General features: G+C 36.8%; 1 protein-coding gene across 1 annotated transcript in view; it reads left to right on the top strand.

Annotated features, from left to right (window-relative positions):
- The window catches only part of LOC106639240 (glutamate receptor ionotropic, kainate 2), a 1100929-nt gene that overhangs the window by 460205 nt on the left and 619099 nt on the right, over window positions 1-21625 (top strand). The window lies entirely within an intron of this gene.

Here is a 21625-nt window from a genome sequence, read left to right as displayed (position 1 = left end):
GCTGTATCCAAGAAAAACAAAAGTGGTATTAATCTTACTCAGCAAAGCACACTTAGCTTGGATAATGACCGGTCACGTTTGCCTAATACTGCCAAGCACAGTATGCTTGGCTCTTAAGTAGATCTAGCCTATTTATAGCTGCGTGTGTCGCAAAGCTGTAACATCGGAAAATCCTAGCTATTCTGGCCGTTTTTTTTTTTCATTGTGGTGCTACATCTGCCGCTAATATAACTTTTTTTTAATTCCTTTTTATCGGCGACTAGAAAAGTGAAGAAGTAAATAATTTTTTGATGTAAGATTCAATACATGCCAACGTCATTAGAAAGCCTTAACTTTTGCTCATTGTGGGATAAAAAAGTAGCAAGATAATAATCCTTTAAGCACAAGTATTTAAAGATATTTGTATGTTATCAATCATAAAAAGCGCAAGAAAATAGTTGAAAAATTTCTGCACCCATAAATTTTCAGTAATCAAACTATTGAAGTTAAATATCTATAAAAATAATGTTAGCAAATAAGAGTATTGTTTTTTTTTTTTGGAATTAACTACAAAAAAAAAGAAAAAAAAGAAAACTCCTTGGAGCACATGTTTTAAGATTTGGAACTTGGTTACATAAAAAATTAATGGTTTCAAATTTTCTGTAATAAACCTGTTTTTTTTTTTAATTAACTACAAAAAATAAAAAAAAAATAATTTAAAAGTCTCACAAGCACATGGCCATAAAGTTTAATAAAGTCAGAAACTGCTAGCAAAAACAAATGCAATGAAAATCTGATACAATGCTGGCTTTCCACTTGTTGCAGAGATGCTAATCGATACGTAAGATCAATTAAAAATACAGGCAGAGCCTACAATAACAATGAAGTGGGTGAACCCTCTGCTTAAAAAATGGGGTCAGAGGGACAAAATCCCGAACTGAAAAAACAAAAACAAATTTTTTTTAAAGTTAGTAAAATTACGTTAATCTCTCATTATACTTATTTTTTCTATTTCTGATGTTAAAAGTTGAGTGTGCAGTAATTTGTTTGTTTTGTTTTCTCCATGTTTAATGTAGGCTTCAAGCTTTACTGTTTTTTAGGTTTCAAAATTTTTTAAGATTAGTTCATCGCGTATTAGGAAAACCTAAGTGTGTTGTAAAAATTCATATTGATGCACATGGACTAAAATTTAAACTATTACTCCAATAACATATAAATGAGTAATCAAAAGCATGACAGTTGATAAATATGTACAAAAAAAAACGTTTGACCAAAGAGTTGTGTACTAAATTTCAATCTATACTTTATAGGTCAAAAAAGTTATCACTTCAGTTACTGCCAATTAGCAACCTTACAATTCGGTTGTATGTTTCGCGAAAAGCGAGATAAATAAATGTATACATGTTTATATTTAAGATCAGAGAATGGTTTTTTTATAAATAAAATGGAGGGAGAAACTTACAATGAGAATATTCCAGACTTCTTTTTAGTTAAATTAACAAATAAAGTTCTCAATTACACGTTGAAATTCATACAGCGCAATACTACTTACTTTCGATCTAGGCTTGCATTTTTTTTAACAAAAATAACAAATTTGTAATAATTTATTTAAATACAACAATTATTGAAACAGTTACTAGCTCGTAACTTTACAACTATTGATATTTGAAGGGATAAAATTAAAAAACTACATAAATGACTTATAATTTACTGTTCGTATGAACAAAGAAGCAGTAAAAATAATAAGCAAAAACTTTTAACTATTGAATTATGGAGGTGATCAAAAATTTGACAATGTCTCATTAGGATAAGAGAATTTTTTTTTCCTCTTCAAGGACAATTGCACTTAACCTAGAAAAAATTTGCAATTGAATTTGTAATAGTTACACATCTCAGCATCTCATTACACTTTGATGCAGGAGAATAGCAATAGGCTTACTTCTAAGGTACCAAGCATCATGGAGATATCTGGATATGTGATTTCTCACATACCAAGCATCTGCAGAGGTAACGCTGTACAGCTAAAAAGAAAGAAGCCGATATAAAACTTCTGGCTGTGTATTGCGTTAAACCTTAGGAGTAGAGTGATATTACCCTTCTCGCTCTTCATCGTCATAAATATAACAAGAAAAAGAACAAAACCAAGCTTTTTGCTACTTTAATAAATTAACATTAATGTTGTATTAACTTATTTATTTATAAACTCTTGTATTTTAACCTTGTTTAGGGCTTTACCCCTTATCCCTAGCTCCATTGGATCCAATGTACTAATGGATCCCTAGCTCTATTGGATCCATTGTGCAAAAGAATGCCAAGCTCTAATGGATCCAATGTGCAAACGTATCCCTGGCTCCATTAGATCCAATGTGCAAATGGATCTCTAGCTTCATTGAATTCAATGTGCGAATAAATCCATAGCTCCATTAAACCCAATGTACTAATGGATCCCTAGTTCCATTGGATTCACTGTGCAAAGAAATGCCTGGCTCCAATTGATCCAATGTGCGAATGTATCCCTAGCTCCATTGAATCTAATGTGTAATAGTCATACTTTGGGTGCCATAGTAAGGAGTCAAATAAAATCGTGTTTGATAAAAATTTTGTGTCAAGTTAAGAACATAAGTAGCCAAATTATAAGACAGTTATATAAAGCTTTTAGCAGTTTATCGCAGTTGTTGACGCCTCCACTAATCAAGGTAGTAAGTGAGATGGAGCAAAGTGTTGTCGTATGATAATAAAGGATTGGAATTCAGAATTTTGATAGAGCAAAACACAAATGGTATATATAACTGACTGCGAGATTTGTTAATTCACTAACAAAAAGAGACCATGATTATATCACGCAGTGCTTGGCCGCTTACAAAAAAGAAACGCTCGACATTTAAGTAAAGTTTGAAAACAGACAATAACTACCTGCGCTCAACGATATTTTAACCATACTGGTAAATTGACGTTTTTGCCAACGACAAGGCCCTTCAAATGCTAACGTTGATGTTCCTGGCAATGGTCGATCCAATGCTCACGCCAGGGCACCACCGACGGCGATGAGGTTGGTTGTTACGTCGTTTCAAAATCAAGAAGCACAGGTCTGGTATGTTGAGGGTGGCTCGTCGACAATCTGCTATGCTGTCTGCCACGCGAGCCTCGTTGTGTGCTCCATCAGTTAGCTTGGCTCCCTTAACTATTGTCTGAGCTTGCTCGAGCTTTACTGAGCCCACGATCAAGACGCTTTTCTTTTCACTTTACACGCTCTTCAAAGCGCCCTAAACGCTACACACACTCTCATGCATAGGCTCTACAAGCTAGCCCCAGAACAACATTTTCTCTTTAACACGTCTGCAACACGCATTTTAATTATTTCGCAACAGAAAAGAAGATACCACACACTCACGAACATTTGGCCCGTCTCGTTCTGGCCAAGCAACGATAAAATTATTAGTTAAAAAAAAAAAAAAGAAAAAAAATGCAAATTAACATGCTAGGTATCAATATATCTTAAAGTAAATTAACATCAATCTTTAACAGCTTATTATGTACAAAAATATGAAACAAATTTAAAAATTAGGGACTAATTAAATAATTAGATCCATACGATACTTTACACATTGAATAACTCTATAACGCAAACGCTTGCAAATTTCACTCCTACTACGTTTTAGATAAAAATTCAACTTGACATTACGACAACTATACCCAACTTATATCTTAAAAAATGCCATCCGTATGACCAACTGCCACCCACCAAGAGAAACCCAACCAGAAAGTTACGCCTTCACCTGTGCAAATTTAGCCTTGACATGCTGATCGATAGGTAGCTTTACCAACTTAACTACTGGACGTTTGAACTCTGAACCAGCTGTCTTGACTCATGACGAGTCTGACTAAACCATCTTGGCCAGGAAAGTTCTCATTTACTCGTCCCAAGGGCCATTGACCAGCAGGCAGCAATTCGTCGCGAAGAACTACCACATCACCTATTTTAAGATTATTACTCTACTTTAGCCACTTATTACGTTGCTGAAGATGATTAATGACTTTCATCTGCCAGCGTACCTAGAATGAATCACGCATTTGAGTAACCAAATTCCAGCGATGATAGAGATTCAGACTTTTACCAACATCTTCACAAGGCTTTCAGGTAGAAAGAGGAGCAGAGCCAATCAAAAAATGACCAGGAGCCAGAGCGATACAATCATCACCTACTGAACTCATTGGAGACAGAGGGCGGGAATTGAGGGAAGCTCCAATTTGAGCAGTTATAGTCGCAAGCTCTTCATACTTTAAAGTGCTGTGACCAACAATATGCTGAAGATAGAACTTAAAACTTCGAACAGCTGCCTCCCAGATCCATCCAATATAAGGTGCTCTGGGAGGGATAAATTCCTTTCAATCCCTTGCTCCACCAAATAAGACAGTATAATTTTCATGTCCTGAGAGCTTTTACGAAACCGTGCTGCTATCTCCTCAGTGACACTTTAGAAGTTTGTGCCATTGTCCAAGTAAACTTGTAAGCAAACACCCTGTTGGGAGGTCAGTCGGTGAAATGCCGCTAAAAAGGCCTCAGCAGTAAAATCAGACACAACTTCAATATGCACTGCCTTAACCTTCATACAAACAAAAATTGTGACATATCTCTTCACTGATCTAGCTCCAAGAACCTTGGAGAATCTTACGGCAAATGGACCCGCAAAATCTACTCCCGTAATGGCAAAAGGTTGGACAACCTGCAACCTGAGAGCCGGTAATGGTGCCATCTTTTGCTTCACAGGTTAAGCAACTGGACACAAGTCACACAACGACGATAATCACCCTAAATTGAACTGAGTCCACCTATAATACAATAAAATCGATTAAAATAACTTCTCATTAGAAAAACACCACATACATAGTAACGAGATGACAATGCTCTACCATTTTACTAATAAATGGCTCCTTACCAGGCAAAATAACCAGGTGCTTTTCCTCGGAGGACAAGGCAGCATTATGAAGCCATCCACCTACTTTTATTAAACCATCCTCGTCTAGGAAGGATGATAGACGCAATAAGTATGAACCTGAGTACAGAACACGCTCCTCCAATAAACAGTTGACTTTCCCAATGAAATGATGCCGCTGAACCATCGGAACAAACGCAATTCACACTGCCCACCAAGCCAGAGCTCCCATCGAAAGAAGATTGTAAGCCTGACTAAAACGCACGATGAAGTCTGCCATTCCGGAGCAATGACGGACCACACTACAACAGCTCAGAGGAAGCCAGTTGAAAAGGAGTGACGCCTCACGTGGCAAGATCAGCTGCATTTTTGGCTGATGGTACATGATTCCAAGGTACTGACAGAAAAGAAGTCAGTATCTCACTAACTCTATTAGCAACAAATACATGCCAATGCGATGAGTGACCCTTGAGCCAATCTAATATCATTCGTGAATCAGATCAAAACTGAATAGTCAACGGCTTAACTTCTAAGTGCTCAATAACGAATCTCACCAATCGAATTAAAAGAAGGGCTCCACAGAGCTCTAGTCGTGGAAGAGACTAGGTCTTGACCGGAGCAACCTTAAACCTAGCCATCAGCAAAGTTGACTGGCCATTAGTGCTCACACAATAGACTGCAGCACAGTATGCTCTATAAAAAAAATCACAAAAGCCATGCAAACTCCAAGCTTCCAAGCCAGACACACTCATGGAACGGGTAATCCTGATTTTTCTCAAACTTACTAATGAATTGCGAAAACTAAACCAGTGCGATCTAGGGTCAAAGGTCCTGCTTCAATATTTTTGGCACCACTATGACAGGTGCCAAGAATCCCAAAGGATCTAATAAGCGAGCTTTTTCCAATAAAACCAGTCGTTTTGTGACATGCAACGATGGAGCAGGAAGCTCCAGGACAAAAAAGAACTCATCTTTTCGAGAATGCCACTTTAAACGTTGATACGATCTCGTCCTGCTCAATCAAAACCTCATTACTAAACACATCATTATTTCCCTTAAGTAACTCCTGAGCATTTTAAGCCCACTTGCTTAACTTCATCTTAGTGCTAGCGAACAACCTTACTAACTTGTCGTGACGATGACAAGCCATCTCCAGTGTATCAGCTCTAGAAAAAATGTCATCAACATAAACCTGTGGTAGAAAAATGGCAGCCACCTTAAGATGCGACCTTGCACCATCCTCGGCTAGCTAAAGTAAAGAACGAATTGCCAAAAACGGAGCAGGAGCCGTGCTGTTAGTAACGAACAGAAACTGAAAATCCTGTACTGGCTAGAAAGCACTCAAACGCCAAAGAATGTGCTGCCACCTACGGTCCTTAGAATGGACAAGCACCTGCCAAAACATTTTTACAATGTCTGTTGTAAACACGTACCTATAAAAACGCCAACGAAGTATCAATGCTGAGATGTTAACTTTGCAATTTTGGTCCAGAATGCAGAAAGCTGTTAAGAGCCTGACCATTTGTGCATTTTTTCGAGGCATTCAAAACTACTCTTATTTTGTGAGGGGTATCATTACGAAATACGGCATGATGAGGCCGATAACATGACGCTAACTTAATTTCAGCTTGGGGCGTCACTTTCATGTAACCCAATTTCTGATAATCAGTCATAAATCGATTGTAGGTTACTTTAAGCTTATTAGATTTTGATCGACGTTTTTCGAAACGAAGCAAACAAGTCAACGAAATCTCTTTACAATTTGAGAGAGGTTCCCGAGAGAGAAAAGGCAGATGAACGACAAAACGACCAGAACTATCACGATAGGTAGTCCTCTTATAATACTCTTTACAATTCTCATTCTCTACTGACAAAATTAGTCTACCAAGAACCTTCGTTACTTTCCAGAAATTGGAAAGAAGCCCCTCTAAACTGTTGACTACTGCAATATGATGAGCCTTAATTGCCACTGCCTGCCCCGCTTGAGCCGAGACAGAACCAGTCAGTATCCATCCAAATACAGTAAGCTGAGCCACTGGTGCCCCACGAGGACCTCGTCTAAGTCCTTCACAAACAAGTTCAGCATAAACGTCAGCACCGAGAATGGCATTAATACATCCAGGTACTAAATATTTCTCGTCAGCCAAATAGAGACCTTATAAACATCGAGAATCCGGAACTTCAACCACATGAAAAGGAAGCGGGCGAGGCAATTTGCCAAAAACAATAAGCTAATTCTCAAGAACAAAGTCATTATCGAATTTAAAAGCCAAAAGAGCCGTGACTTAACGAGAAGCAGGAGTAAAAACTGACGACCCAACTGCTATACAGCAATCGATACCTTGCGGTGAGGCAACAGCAAACCAGACGCAATGCATTCAGATAGAAAAGAACGCTCTGCGGCAGGATTAATCAGCATTTGAATCGTTCTTGACTTACCAGCTCGATTCTGAATTATAACGCTCGCTGTGGTCAGAAGAACTCGACTACTGATGGACACTGCAAAGGCGAGAGCTGATCCTTCTGAAGTAGCCTGACTGTCAGCATTGAACGCAGTTGCCTGAGCCTAGTATGCGGCTATCTCTGAAGTGGTCTGTATTGATCCTGCTGACTGCTGCATATGGAGAAGAAAGTGATGGCGCTTACGGCAGAACTGACAACTGCGCTTTGAGGAGCAGTTGGCCTTACGGTGACCCTTACCAAGACAATTCAAACAGAGCTGCTCCTTCTTACAAATTTCAAAACGCAACGCTGTATATAACTCTCTAAGCTTTTCGCACAAGTACAAATTATGTTTATTTTGGCAAAATACGCACGACAAATTCGAAGCATCCTGTGCTACATTGGCGACAATGGCTTGATCTTAAATTTTACTCATTTTATATGGCTTCACATTTGATTGATTTCGCACACTAATCTCACTCTACGAATTTGATTGAGTTTGATTCATTGATCCGATTCAGTGCTCCAAAAATGATATCTCATTTTTATATAGAGAAAATTTGTCCTCATTCTCTTAAGACGTGTTTCACGACTCTTTCGTACTGGGCTCAAGTTTACGAACTATCCAATAAACAATAAAATAATTGCATTGTTTGATTGGCCAATCTAAATCAATAAGTGCTTGCATAGTTTCCTTAGCTCGATCAACGACTACCGAAAGGTCCTCAACGATTCACGCCCTCACCACAGGTAACTAAATTGAGTTTTCCAAATGGTTAGCAAGACGCAGACGCCGATTATCGTACCGTCTCAACAGGCGCTCCCACGTGATCTCATAAATGGCTTCAACGACGGCTAAGCCTTTCAATCTTTGTGCAGCTGCTCCTTGCACCGAATTTAGCAAGTGCTGCAATTTTGCCACGCCCAAGAGACACGTCTGCGATTTTATCACAGCCTCGAATAGCTGCTTAAAGCTCTCCCAGTCCTCCTGTTGACTGGAGAACGTGGGTAGCAAAAGCGTCGATAGACAAAAACTCAACCCATCACATGGGGGATCTTCCTGCTGCTCAGTTGGATCAGTAGTCAGATTCGAAGGTTTAACTTTAAATTCCCGAATTTGAGCAATCAACGGCGCATGAGTATCCAAGAACGCATTTACCTTACGAAGGTTAGCATCCCGAGCAAAATAATCATGTTGACCAAGCTCTGATTCGTATTTCAAAAAAGCATAACGCTCGATGACGAATATTGACCAATGTTGCTCTAGTAACTGAGCGCACGATTCAAGATAATCTATCGTTAGTTTTGAAGGACCAGCTTTCTCAAATGTATTTTGTAAAAAATTAATGATCATGTAAGCGCGCTTTACTTGCTTAGTCATATGTTTCTCAGCCATTAAGATACCTCGAAATTCCTTACAAGTATAAGCGATAATAACAATGATAAATCAATACGCTTAATAAATGACACTAGGTCAAGCGAAGATACAACGAAAATGCCTACGAATATCAGCAATAGTAACAAAGAAGAATAAATACGCTCGGTAAACGACACTGACGTAGCAATGATAAAATGAAATAATTGAAGACGAAATACAAAATAACAACAAGAGTTGTTCTATATGTCGAATAGTGTAAATTGAAAAGGTAAATAACAATTTGTCTCTTTAATGGTTCAGGATGGACTGACTTTTTTCCGTTTCCTTACAGCTTGTCGATTGCCAGAGTGCCCATACAAGCATATACAGAGCATTATCAGTGTATACAAATATACTTACATATTCGCAGTTGTATGTATACGCATTGTCTATGTGTATATAATACACACATACACTACATCTTTCCCCCTTTTGTATTTTTTACATTTGTATTCCGTAAATAATTGGTTTAAATTAATAATATTAATTATTATAGCAAATAGAATTAAGAGCTACGCAATGACGCTGGCTTCTTTGTTCTAGTCGAGCGTCTTACAAATTTCTCGGGTATTGGATTGTTTACACTTTGAACTTTCTCATTTCTGACCTCATGTGCATCTGTGCCTGCCCAAGCTTGCAATTGATCATAGTGTCTCTTGTGTGTACCGCCATCTTCAAATTCAACTATACTGCTACGACGTGACAACTTTTTAACAATTCGAGCTTTTGATGTAGGTGGATAATTTTTACGGAAGTCTTTAGCCATCACGATGTCCCCCGTTTTAAATCTCACCTTCCTTCCCCCTTTGCAATTGTAAAATTGGTCATGCTGCTTAGTTTAGATGCATTCTCGAATATCTGGTCGAAGTAAATGCAACGGTGTGCGTATTTCTCGATTAAATGACAATTTTGCCGGTGTTTCGCTAGTTGTTACATATGCTGTCTTCCGGTACCCGAATAAAAATTGCCGTATTGCTATTTTTACACTTACATTTTCGCTGTTAACTATTGCTTTTAATTTCCTTTTAAAAGTTTTTAAAAAATTTTCGGCGGCGCCGTTTGTTGCTGTATGATTCGGTGCAGTATATAAATGTTTGATGCCTAATTTTTTAAAATAATTTTGGCACGAATTTGGACATCGCCATTGGGTTTAAAAACCGGCACAATCGGTGTTGCCCACTCACTTGTTTCCACTGCCTCGATTATACCTTCGCAAACTAAACCTTCTAATTCTTTACTGACTTTCTCTTTGAGCAAAAATGGTACCGTACGAGCCAGTAAATACTTGGGGCTATTGTTTTCCTTAAATTGTAATTTGATTACAACTTTAGTAATTGATCCTGTCTTTCGCGTAAATATTTCTCGGTATTTTTTAAAAATCTCTTTTAATTTTTGCGTCGGATTTTTTTCTTTTTCAATTACATGCAATTTTATACCCGAATACAAAGGCCATAATTTGAGAGCTTTTAGCCACGGTCGACCTATGATAGGCGGACTTTCAGCATTTGATACGTATACATCTGATATTATTTTCATATCATGAGCTTCTATGCTTACGTACCGTAATATTCCGATAAATTTTGACACAGTGTTGTCATGATTCATAGCTTTAATGTCAGCGTTATACATCGTTATATTTTCAAAATGTTCTTCTTTGAAACTCATAGGTATAATGGATAGTGTCGATCCCGAATCGATTTGCATTTCAATCTTTTTTCCATTTATTTTTACTTTCATAAATTGAGCATTTACTTCAATTTTTCCAGGAATATACGCTTTTAAACAGTGTACATCGCGCAATTCAGTTTTCGTAAACATTTTATTCATTTCGTGAGTGACACTATCACTGTCGCTATAACTACTGTCAGTATCGCTCCCGTCGTGTGTGTTGTCATATCCTACACGCTTATTGTTTGGTGCCACTACTTTATTTTCACGATGAAAACACACACGACTGAGGTGCCCGTGGCGATTACATACATTACAAATTTCTCTTTGATACTTACAGTCACGCGCTAAATGGTTTGCCTTGCCACAACAATAACATAAGTACTCTGTTTGCTGTTTTGGTGTTGAATCCTATTCTTGTGATGATTCCGGCCTCTGGGATTTACTTTGGATCGTAGATTCTTGTTTTCCAATTTGTTGTTGTTTTCTGCCTTTTTGGTGCATGGAACCAAAGTTTCTTTTTATTGATGTATTAATTTTATGCATGTCCACATAACTAGGATCATTACTATTGCTGTTATTGGTTTTCAAATTTTCTACTCTTTTATTTGCCGCTTCTGTTGCCAGTAATTTTTGCAAAGCCTCCTTTAATATTGGTGTTTCTAGTTTTAAAATCTCTGCTTTTATAGAGGCACTTTGCAGTGCAACTAGTAGTTGATCGAGTACTTTCTCATCAAGATTGGTACTAAATTTACAGTCATTAGCTAAATTTTTCAGAGTCGCTACATATTCACTGACTGATTCATTATCTTTTTGCATACGTTGTCAAAAATTCGACCAGTGCACCTAATACGAAACTGTTGGTTTCAGATAATCCTTCACAAGCTTCACTATTTCATCGTACGTTTTTGCCCCAGGCTTCTCTGGCTTACAGATTTTGTCAATAACATCGTAGGTCTCGGAATTTACCTTGCTTAGTAAAATCGCTCTTTTTTTTCTTTGGTCTTCTACATTATTTGCTGTAAAGTATTGCTCCATCCTGTCCGTAAACTTTTCCCAATCATTTTCCTTAATGTCAAAATCTAAGTTACATGAAATTTCCATTTTTGATTTTCTTTCAGTGTCGTTTTTTACCTCAGTTTCTTTTTGATCTCTTTAGCTTTAGTATCTTACTTTTCTTGTTCTTGTAAATCCTGCCAAGTTTTTACAACAATACTTGGATCATCTTTTGCACTTTTCACGAATTGCCGTAAAGCCTGCCGCAATTGTTCTATAGTAATATTCTCCGATGCAACTATGCCATTGGCTTCACAAACTTCAATTAATTGTTGTTTATTTAAGTTTTGGATCCACGATGTTTAACTCATTTAATCACGATTACATTCGTATACAGGTTTATTCTCGTCGCCACTGTTCTGTATGTCGAATAGAATAAAGTGATAAGGTTAATAACAATGTGTCTCTTTGATGGTTCAGGATGGACTGACTTTATTCCGTTTCCTTACATCTTGTTGATAGCCAGAGTGCCCATACAAGCATATACAGAGCATTATCAGTGTATACAAATATTCTTACATATTCGCAGTTGTATATATACGCATTGTCAATGTGTATATAATATACATATACACTACAAGAGTATTATAAGCTATCGTTGAGCCAGTAGTTGTACTTAGCTTTTAAAATTCTCGAAGGCACTTGTTGATTGATGACCTCTCGACTTCTGTTACTCGTCAACAAACCCTTTCTACGCAAAACGTAAACACGCTGTGTCGACCGCTGCGGCTGCTTGTTTTGTTATGGTCTCAAACTGTGTACCAAGGCCCTGGAATATGATGCTTTTCTCATCAACAACGACCATGCCAACGGTTGACGCACAAAATGGCACGTATCAACGAATACCTGCGACAACGATGCTCTTTTCAGTTATGGCTTAATCCCAAAATTTATTTCCTTTCTTCTTCACCAAAAACCACGCTCTGCTACCAAAATGCTAATGCCTCCACTAATCAAGTTAGTTAATGAGATGAAGCAACGTGTTGTGGTATGATAATGAATGATTGGAATCCAGAATTTTGATAGAGCAAAACACAAATAATATATATATATATATATATATATATATATATACATATAACTGACTGAGAGATTTATTAATTTACAAACAAAAGAAAATTATGATTATATTACGCAGTGCTTGGCCGCTTACAAAAATGAAACGTTCAATATTTAAATAAAGTTTAAAAACAGACAATAACTACCTGCACTTGACACTATTTCAACCTTACTGGTAAATTAACGTTTTTGTCGATGACAAGGCCCTTCGAATGCTAACGTTGATATTCCTGGCAATGGTCGATTTAATTCTCACGCCATGACACCGCCCATGGCGATGAGGTTGGTTGTTACGTTGTTTCGAAATCAAGAAGCACAGGTCTGGTATGTTGAGGGCGGCTTGTCAACAATCTACTATGCTGTTTGCCATGCAAGCCTCGTTGTGCGCTCCATCAGTTAGCTTGGCTCCCTCAACTATTGTCTGAGCAAGCTCTAGCTCTACTGAGCCCAAAACGCCACATACAATCTCTCACGCATAGGCTCTACAAGCTAGCCCTGCAACAACAGTATTTCTTCCACACGTCCACAATACGTATTTTAGTCATTTCGCGACACAGCGAAGATACCACACACACACACATACATAAACAGCCGTTTAAATAAAAAGTAAAGATTTTAAAAAAGCTGCTTGGGTACAGGAGACGATAGATACTACTACATAACTTTATTAACCTCCACTTTCCTGCCACCTTTACCACAATCTCCTTGTTATTGAGAGCTGCATTGCCTGCTAACTTTAAAATATTAGCAGCCAAGTTCTCTATGATTGTAGTCACGTTAGCCAATGCTAAAGCAATACAAAGCTTTTAGCAGTATATTGCCGTTATTAATTGTGTAACAAGGTAAATCTGGCCTTCAGGCTCATGCTGCTCTCACTGACGCAAAGGGTATGACGTTACACCAGCAAAGGCTTACCTTCCCAGAATTGTTTTTTTGTTTTGGCTCCCAGAACAAGAAGAAGAGGACGACGCGATGCGGAATACAGCAGCAACAATGGCGAAGAAAAAAGAGCGAGCGCGCGCAGCACTGTTCGGGCCATAGCGGCAGCCCTCAGGTATAAGAGAGAAAGAGAGAAAAAGGCGCCAAGATGTATGCGCTGTGGTTGCAGTGGGACGGGCTGACTCAGTATCGAATCAAGAGCCATTGCGCACGCTTAGGGAAGCCAGAGATTTTGCGATTTGAGAGAGAGCGAGAGAAAGTTGTTTTACAACGAGAGAGAGAGAGAAGAAAGAGCTGCTGTTGTCGGAGACCAGCACCGCAAGGAGATCCAGGATAAGAGAGAGAGAGAGTCAGACCGCAGCCATCAGCCCCACGTACTCACCAGCAGCTCGAGGCCCAGCATGACGCCATACACCCTTGTCACGAGTAAGAGAGCAGAGAGGTAGCGTATTTCTTTTCTCTTAGTTTTTCGTGCGTCGTGCTAGGGCTCGCGAGCGCCGGTAGGCCTCCTGGACAAGCTTTAGGAGTAGACAGAAGATAGGGAAAGAGAGATAGAGAGAGAGTGCGAGTACGAGAGAAAGAGAGAGCGGGCCAGGTCACGAGAAGTTGTGGATGCATGCTCGGGAGTGCCGGATTTTGGGGTGTTCGTGCGCTTCCGCTCCAGGTGTGTATAAGCACTTGTGTGTCTCCCTTAGCTTAATAGCTAAGGGAGAGAGTGAGGAAGAGAGAGATAGAGAGAAAGGACTGGGACAAGGAACAAAAGAGGACAGGGGTAAGGTTACCAGGAGACAGTGAGAGTGCGAGAGAGAGAGAGAGTGCGAAGAAAAATTTAACCGGACGAGAAGGAAAAGGTAGCCGTGGAAGAAAGTAAGGATGTGTGTTTAGCAGGAAAGGGACAGGGGCGAAAGGTTGCGTGTAAGGACGTGTGCGAGTGTGTGTGCGTGCGTGATGTGGCTAGAAGCGCGTTACGGCAGCGGCTTCTCCTCGTCGCAGGATCCCAAAAGTCTGCTCACAGTTCGCGCAGCAAGGTGGAGCCGCTGTAGCGCCGTCGAGGAATTTATTTGTAGAGCAGTATGGAGAGGTGTAATAAACAATTTTCTAAACTTGACGTGATATCATTTCTCATATTTATTTCTGTAGGTAGAACGAGAGGAAATTTTCGTGCAAACTCCCATTTTCAGAAGCAGAATCCAGGAGTACGAGGGACCAGGAGGACGCATGAGACGATGTGTCCACATTCTATGTCTCTCCCTTTTTTATTTTCAGGTACGAAGGCAGCGTGACGATTCTTAAAAAAAATCAAGTTCAATGACTTTTAATTGACGTCGAACTAACAAGCCCAAAGGAGTATATTTATTGCCATTTACGTAACAAGTGTAGTATTGATATTTTGCTTTAAAATTGAGTCATAAACTGTGAGAATAAATCAAGACACTTCTTTTTTTAATTTTTAACTTGATAAGAATAGTATTTGATAAATCATATTCATTATTTTACTAACTAATATTACCAATGTCCTCCTAATTCTTGAAAAAAAGGTTTTTTGCCTTATTTTTAAAACGCAACGTTATAAGGATTTTTGTTTATTATGTATCGCAAGATATAAATATTTGTCTCAACAGAAGTTACTTTTGTGCCTGAAAATCAGTAATTATTGCCAAGAAAGAGGCTTAACAATAACGCAGGGTGTGCTAGTAGAAGGTTTCGGAAACTGGACAAGAAATTAGTAATAAGTTATTGATTGTTTGGTTGCTAAAAACTTAAAATATCTGTACTTTAAAATCTTTTTACAGATTCACGATATTCTGTATTTTATACAGATCGATGTTTGTTCATGCTACAAATTGTATACAATCGATAATAAGAGGACTACTGATCACTTGCATTATAAGTGTAATAGCACTGGTTATTGTAAGAAAATTAGCACTTTGTTACATTCGTGGTGTGCATGCATTGTCTAAGTCTTTATGACCTTGATTTATTCTAAAAATAAGAGATTTTCCATTATGTTAAGCTAAACATAGTAATTTTTACTACTTTATATGTAATATCATACAAGAATAATAGTACACCTAAAAATTATAAGTATGTTTCAATTGATTTGTTGTTTAAACATTTAAATACACCACTTAACCACAGCTTTGTAAATTGACAGAAACACTTACTAGCATAAATATAATATCTCACGTTTAAAAATTCTGTTGTTAAAGTAAACATTAAAAAACAATAAATACATCAATACATAATCACAACCCTTACTGTTGGCGCTTAACATTTTTGGCACGTAAGCAACTCATGTATATACAATTTTTTTATTTAGAATTAGGAATTTCATATGAGTTTTTTGAGTGGAGAAACGGTGATTGTGTCCCACTAAACGAGCATATTTATGTGCAGCAAATAAAAGTAAGTTATTTATTATGCTGAAAAAAAAATGACATTTTATCTAGAAAGTAAGAAAAAAAAAGATTGCAAAATAGAAAAATTGTGGAATGCAGAAAAGCAACTAATTCTATGAATAAAATTACTAAGAACTACTAAAGAATAAATAGAAATAAATAATAGCGCAGCGTTCAAAAAAGTATGAAAAATACTGTTTATATTTTAAAAAAACTGTTAAATTCCTTATAAATCACAGTTGACACTCATTATGTCTCTACAATATACAATATTAAAACTTTTGATCCAGATAGTGTATAGTAATTAACCTTAGAAAAAAGAAAATTGTAGTTGGTATACAAATTAAAATTAATATGTTTTTTCATAAACTACTCTAATAAGACTATTCTAGATGTTTTATTTAATTTTCAATTGATTTAAACAAGTATTGAGAGATTTTGAAACCTAATTAAAAGAAATTACGTCTCTTTCACTATCAAGATCTTGAAAATACGGCTTACAATAAGTATTGTTCCATAGAAAGTTCTATTATTGGTTATGAAGACTAAATAATCAAATTAAGAGATAAATTTTGAAAAAATAATATTTAGGAAAGGTCGGTCGTAAAGTAGAGTTTGGTTATCACATTCCCAAGAAAACTTATTACATGTGCATAATGTCACATACGTTCTTGCAATAGCAGAAGTTTTGTTGATTAATATTTACTGTACTGACTACTTAGCAAACTAAAAATAAAATTAGATTTATATTCATGTGTGGAAACAAGGCCTACTATAATTATCATCTTATAATGATAAAAAAAAAAAGAAGGATAAAAGCGTTCATTAATTGTTTTTGTAATCAAGGAAGTCATCATCAAGTTCATTGAACACATGATGCAAAGATCGAAATAAACAAACAGCTAAACATGAAATACCAAAGGTAAATTTAGAACTCAAACAATAATGATAGTTAGTGTACCATGTGTAAATATACAGAAAATTATGTGTCATGTAGCTAAGATATCTCATAATAATAAAGATTCTTAAGAAAAGTCAAGTACCAACTTGGTTTTTTTTTTTAATAATAAAAACAATAAAAAAAAAAAAAAATGTCATTTAAGAAATAAATAAAAGTCTCACCAGACTTAATCAAAATAGAGCAAGCAATAACTTTAAAGATAAGATTACTCTTTATACTAATATATAAATCAAAGTCACTAAAACTGTTGTAATCGTTAACCGCAAAAACTACTGAGCTGATTTTGCTGAAATTTTGCGTACTGATTCTTAACTATTTCGGGATTGTTTTCGCATAGTTTTTTTCTTAAAAAGTTAAATAAGAATAGCTATAAATAAGCTCAAAGTTTTGCTAAAATAGGCTAACTTTGCCCTTCAGCTCAGTAGGATCCGCTAGGTGGTGTCGATGTTAAATTGAAGCCACCCACAATCAAACATAGTGAAAAGTGGTCATAAGATGCCCCGTGAAGATGACAATTATCGTATTTGTTTATCGGCAGTATGCCAAGAACAAAGTTGTTTCTCGTGCAGCTGAGCATTCTGGCTACAAATGACACCCTTTTTTCGAGGACAAACGGAATAAATTGGTTTGTATCCCAGATTGCCGAGACAACAGAGTGCCATGGCAAAATAGGCGTTTGGAATGTCAACATCTCCAAAAGAATACCAGGAGACGTGTCTAGCCAGAGCACAAACTGCTTCAACACTTTTGAATTTCGTGTCTGTTTAACCATCTGGCCTACAAAGTGCCGTTGGAGAACTTTTCACTTCGAATGTAAGCTAGGGAAGACAGCCCTAAGAAGTACAATCAACCACAACGGCCTTCTTCTTAGTGGTCGTCCCAACGGCATACCTACAAAGAAGGTATTCTCCAGGCCAACTTTCCCAACTAAAGATGAGTGGTTAATTATCTGGTAAACGATCTGAAAACAAGATATTCTCTGGTTAGTGGCGTATCTTCCCCCAGTACGGTCTCCGTACACAGAGACTCCAAGTATAAGAATGAAGCTACTTGCAGTTGGCTCTTTACTATCAATAATAATAAGGAATAACTGGAAAGCTTACCACTGAATCTCTTCAGGACTATTATGAATATTTATGTTTCCCATTTAACCATGAATCTCATCGCTTCTTTTAAGTGCCAAACAGAAATAAAACATTTTTGAGTTAACAAGTTAAAGTGTGACTTAAATCACTCAGTTTAATCAGTCCGTGACATGACTTCCATTAAAATTTCAACAGTTTTGTTGGAGTAAGTGAGTAACCTAAAGGGAAAAAAGGGGAGTTGTAAGGCAAGGGAAGTGTGAAAGGAGAATGGGAGAAAGAGAGAACGGAAGAAAGGGGGGAGAGGCCGAGAAAACGGCTCGCACTGGCCAAGGAGTCAGTCACTGTACATCAGTGTGGGAGAGTACCTTGGCCTGCTGTTCACGGAGCTACTTTCTAACATGGTCGAATAACCTCACGGCTTGCTGCTAACAAGGAGCTGACCTCTAATTACGCTTACCTTGCGGACGGGCTGTCCTCGTCCCCATCTACTACAGTAGCTGTTCTCCAGTCGACCACGAGCTGTTCTCCAGTCGACCACGAGCTGCTTCCTAGTCGACCACGAGCTGTTTTCTAGTCAACCACGAGCTGTTTTCTAGTCAACCACATGCTGCACTCTAACCTAGAGCTGCTGATCCACGACGTCACAGGTATTAAGTGCAGCAAGGCGAATTGTGCTGCGACCTAAGCGTATACGCTAATTTACCTAGCCTTAGTAATTACATCAGTGTTTTACATTACAATTGCGAGTCGCGTGATGCAAAAGCGGTTCGCGCTGCTGAATATTTGTGTGTGGCATTGTGTGTAGACTTGCGGTGAACTGCGTACAATTATCTGCGTGTGCGTTGCCTGTCGTTTCTTTGAATTGGAACGAGACTTCCAGTGTTGCTCCAACAGTGTGTACATCAGTCTAACGTACGAGTTAGGGTTTTGATTACTTTGTACACTGTTGTGCATGCATTTGTCTAACCTATAACTATCCTTACAAGCGTATCATGCCTGCTCGTCAATTAAGTTATGTGTGTTTTTATTGTGTGTTGTTTGCTCAGGCATATGTGAAGCGGCATTCACTTAATGTTAACCACCATTGTTCTCGCTTGAGTAATCAGAAAATATATTTCAGATACATTTCAACTTTGTACTTTTTTAATACATTCTGACATCATTGTTTGTACTTAATTATTCAGGTATTTAAAATCAGAAGTTTAACCATCAAGTTCTATGGAATCAGAAAAAAAAAATTAAGTGAAGAATAGTACTTTATATGGGAAACTGTGAAATCTGATATCTACTAAGTTCAGAAAGGTTAAAAAAAACTTAATTTCAAGTTCTAAAGTTAATTTGAATAATGGGAAAACTAGGAGGAAAAAGTATTTAATAATGTGTCAAAGACAAAAAAATGTGAATAACGAGAAATACGTCGCATTATTTGTAACAATATTGAATATACGTCGTATATTGTACCATGCAATGATATGAGTTTAAAAATTGATTAAAAGAAAAAACCAATGTGATGTGAGCGATTTGTAAATAACTTGGTGAATCATATGAAAAAGGCTGTGTTGAAATTAAAATTATTTAGGGAAGTGAGGCATAGCCAGTTAATTTTGTCAATCTTCTTTCTTTTGAGTCTAATTTTGTTAATGCGATCATCGATAAGAATTGCACCCATATTCGAATTTATAATAGCTTGGGGGGGGACATGTAAGGTCACAAATGTGTTTTATTCAATTTTTTATTAAAATATTTAAATATACCACTAACACAAAGTTATAGTGAGTTCCAATCTACGTGCCTTTAAGAAATGTGAAAGCACTTTAATACTTTAACGTATAATATGAAGATATACCTCATACTAGAGCTCGCAACTGATCTATCTGAGCCACCTAATTAAAGCCGCTGACACTACTACTCCTCTAAGCGGTTAAAATGGTCTTGCCAGCTTGTGTAAATCACTTTAATTTAGCAACGAGTTTTGCACTTAGTCTACTGAGCTTTGCTTTTTAAAGTGCTGTTATGCATTCCTTTGATACCAGAATATAAGGCGATATCATATTTTTCTATTGAATTATCACTCTTTACATTAAACCTTTTACATTATACACTACCCTGGCATCACTGGTAATGAAGAGACTTTTGTAGTTTTCTAGATTTTTTCATTCAGCAGTGGCTACTCTACAACGTTAGCGAGGTAAAGAGAAGATCTCTGGAACAGGATACACCGGAGCTATGATCTAGGTAAGGTAGTTGGTGAACTGGTGGATTGTCAGGCCAGTACAAACTTGAGCAGTCCTGGGCCATTGGCAAATTATCAAATCTAAAGGCAGCATAAGAAAGTAGGTACTCTTTACATACTGGCATAAATAATTCTGAGAACGTGTGTACCATGAGTCAGGATCATAGCGAATCAGACGACATTCCTACATACTCCCACTAAGGTATATTGTAATACATGTTAGGAGCACTGCGAATTCAGCACTGTACTTACGAGCTCCCATTACCTACCATCTTTTTAAGGGGTGGAACCCAGAAATACTAACATACTCAAATAGACAACGTTATGTATGAGATCTCTAGTAAAAAAGTATAAATTAAATGTGCATTATTATGTTGATATATTTTCACGATCCTCCCAGGATTTTTATGTAGATAAATTTGAATTTTAATCCTGGATTGCCTCTTTGATTTGTGAATAACGGAGGCATAGCTATTTATGTCAATCAAATGGTAAAGGTTAGTATGAACAAAAATTATGCAATGCGTGTGTACAGAAATAACCAGGACTGATCATGAAAAAGTAAATATCTTCAAAAGATTTAAAAAACACAACGCAGCATTTAGTTACCCAAGTACCATAATTGAACAGCATCTTAAGTCAAACAATTATATTCTAATGCAAAAAACTTGTTAATTAGGCATTTCACTTTATTGTACAAAATAAAAGTACTTTTTTCCAGCTGCTACGTCTAAATTTTATACAAATTATGTCCAGAAATTGGACAGTATGAGGTCTTCGTTACTTTTCAAGTCTAGGGTTAAAATGTATTATTACACAAAGCCGTCTTAGATGTTTCTGTTCGGAAAGACCTAATACATTTTTTTAATATGACCATGATTTTTTTTCTTAATTTAATAAAAGAAAACAGTTACTTTAACGTTCCCCTCTGCTCAAAATCGATACAAAAAAAAGATATCACTACAATATTTTGTAAATAAATAAGTATATTTCAGTATTTCTAGTGAAAAAAGTGGGAGACGTATAAAAAGAATAATGCAAAAAATTTCTTACTTATGTATTAAGTTATTTTAATATAAATCATAGTTACAGCATAGACGAATAGGCATTATAAAATACTTGAACATAAAAAAATGTGATTCTACAACAAACGTGTATCAAAACATTATAAATCAGACATTATTACAGGAGTTTATAGATAAATCAATAAACTTCATTTTCTGATAATTAGGGATACAAAAGGCAATAAGAATTTTGTTGCTAATTTTTTAGCTTTTATTTAAAAAACTTTAATATATCATTTTGTAGACTTGTCGTAAGCAAAAAAAAAAGTGGCTATAGTTAATTCAGTAGAACTTTTAATAATAATAACAGTATCATTGATAACACTCATAACAATAGTAATAACAACAACAGTATTAATAAAAAAAGAACTGATAGTAATCATAAAAAT

This window comes from Copidosoma floridanum, unplaced genomic scaffold, assembly GCF_036245765.1.
Source record: "Copidosoma floridanum isolate Cflo_tuat_1 unplaced genomic scaffold, Cflo_Japanese_pri ptg000017l, whole genome shotgun sequence".
Taxonomy (NCBI): domain Eukaryota; kingdom Metazoa; phylum Arthropoda; class Insecta; order Hymenoptera; family Encyrtidae; genus Copidosoma; species Copidosoma floridanum.
Note: the sequence above shows the minus strand (reverse complement) of the source record. Positions and strands in the feature narration are given on the sequence as shown.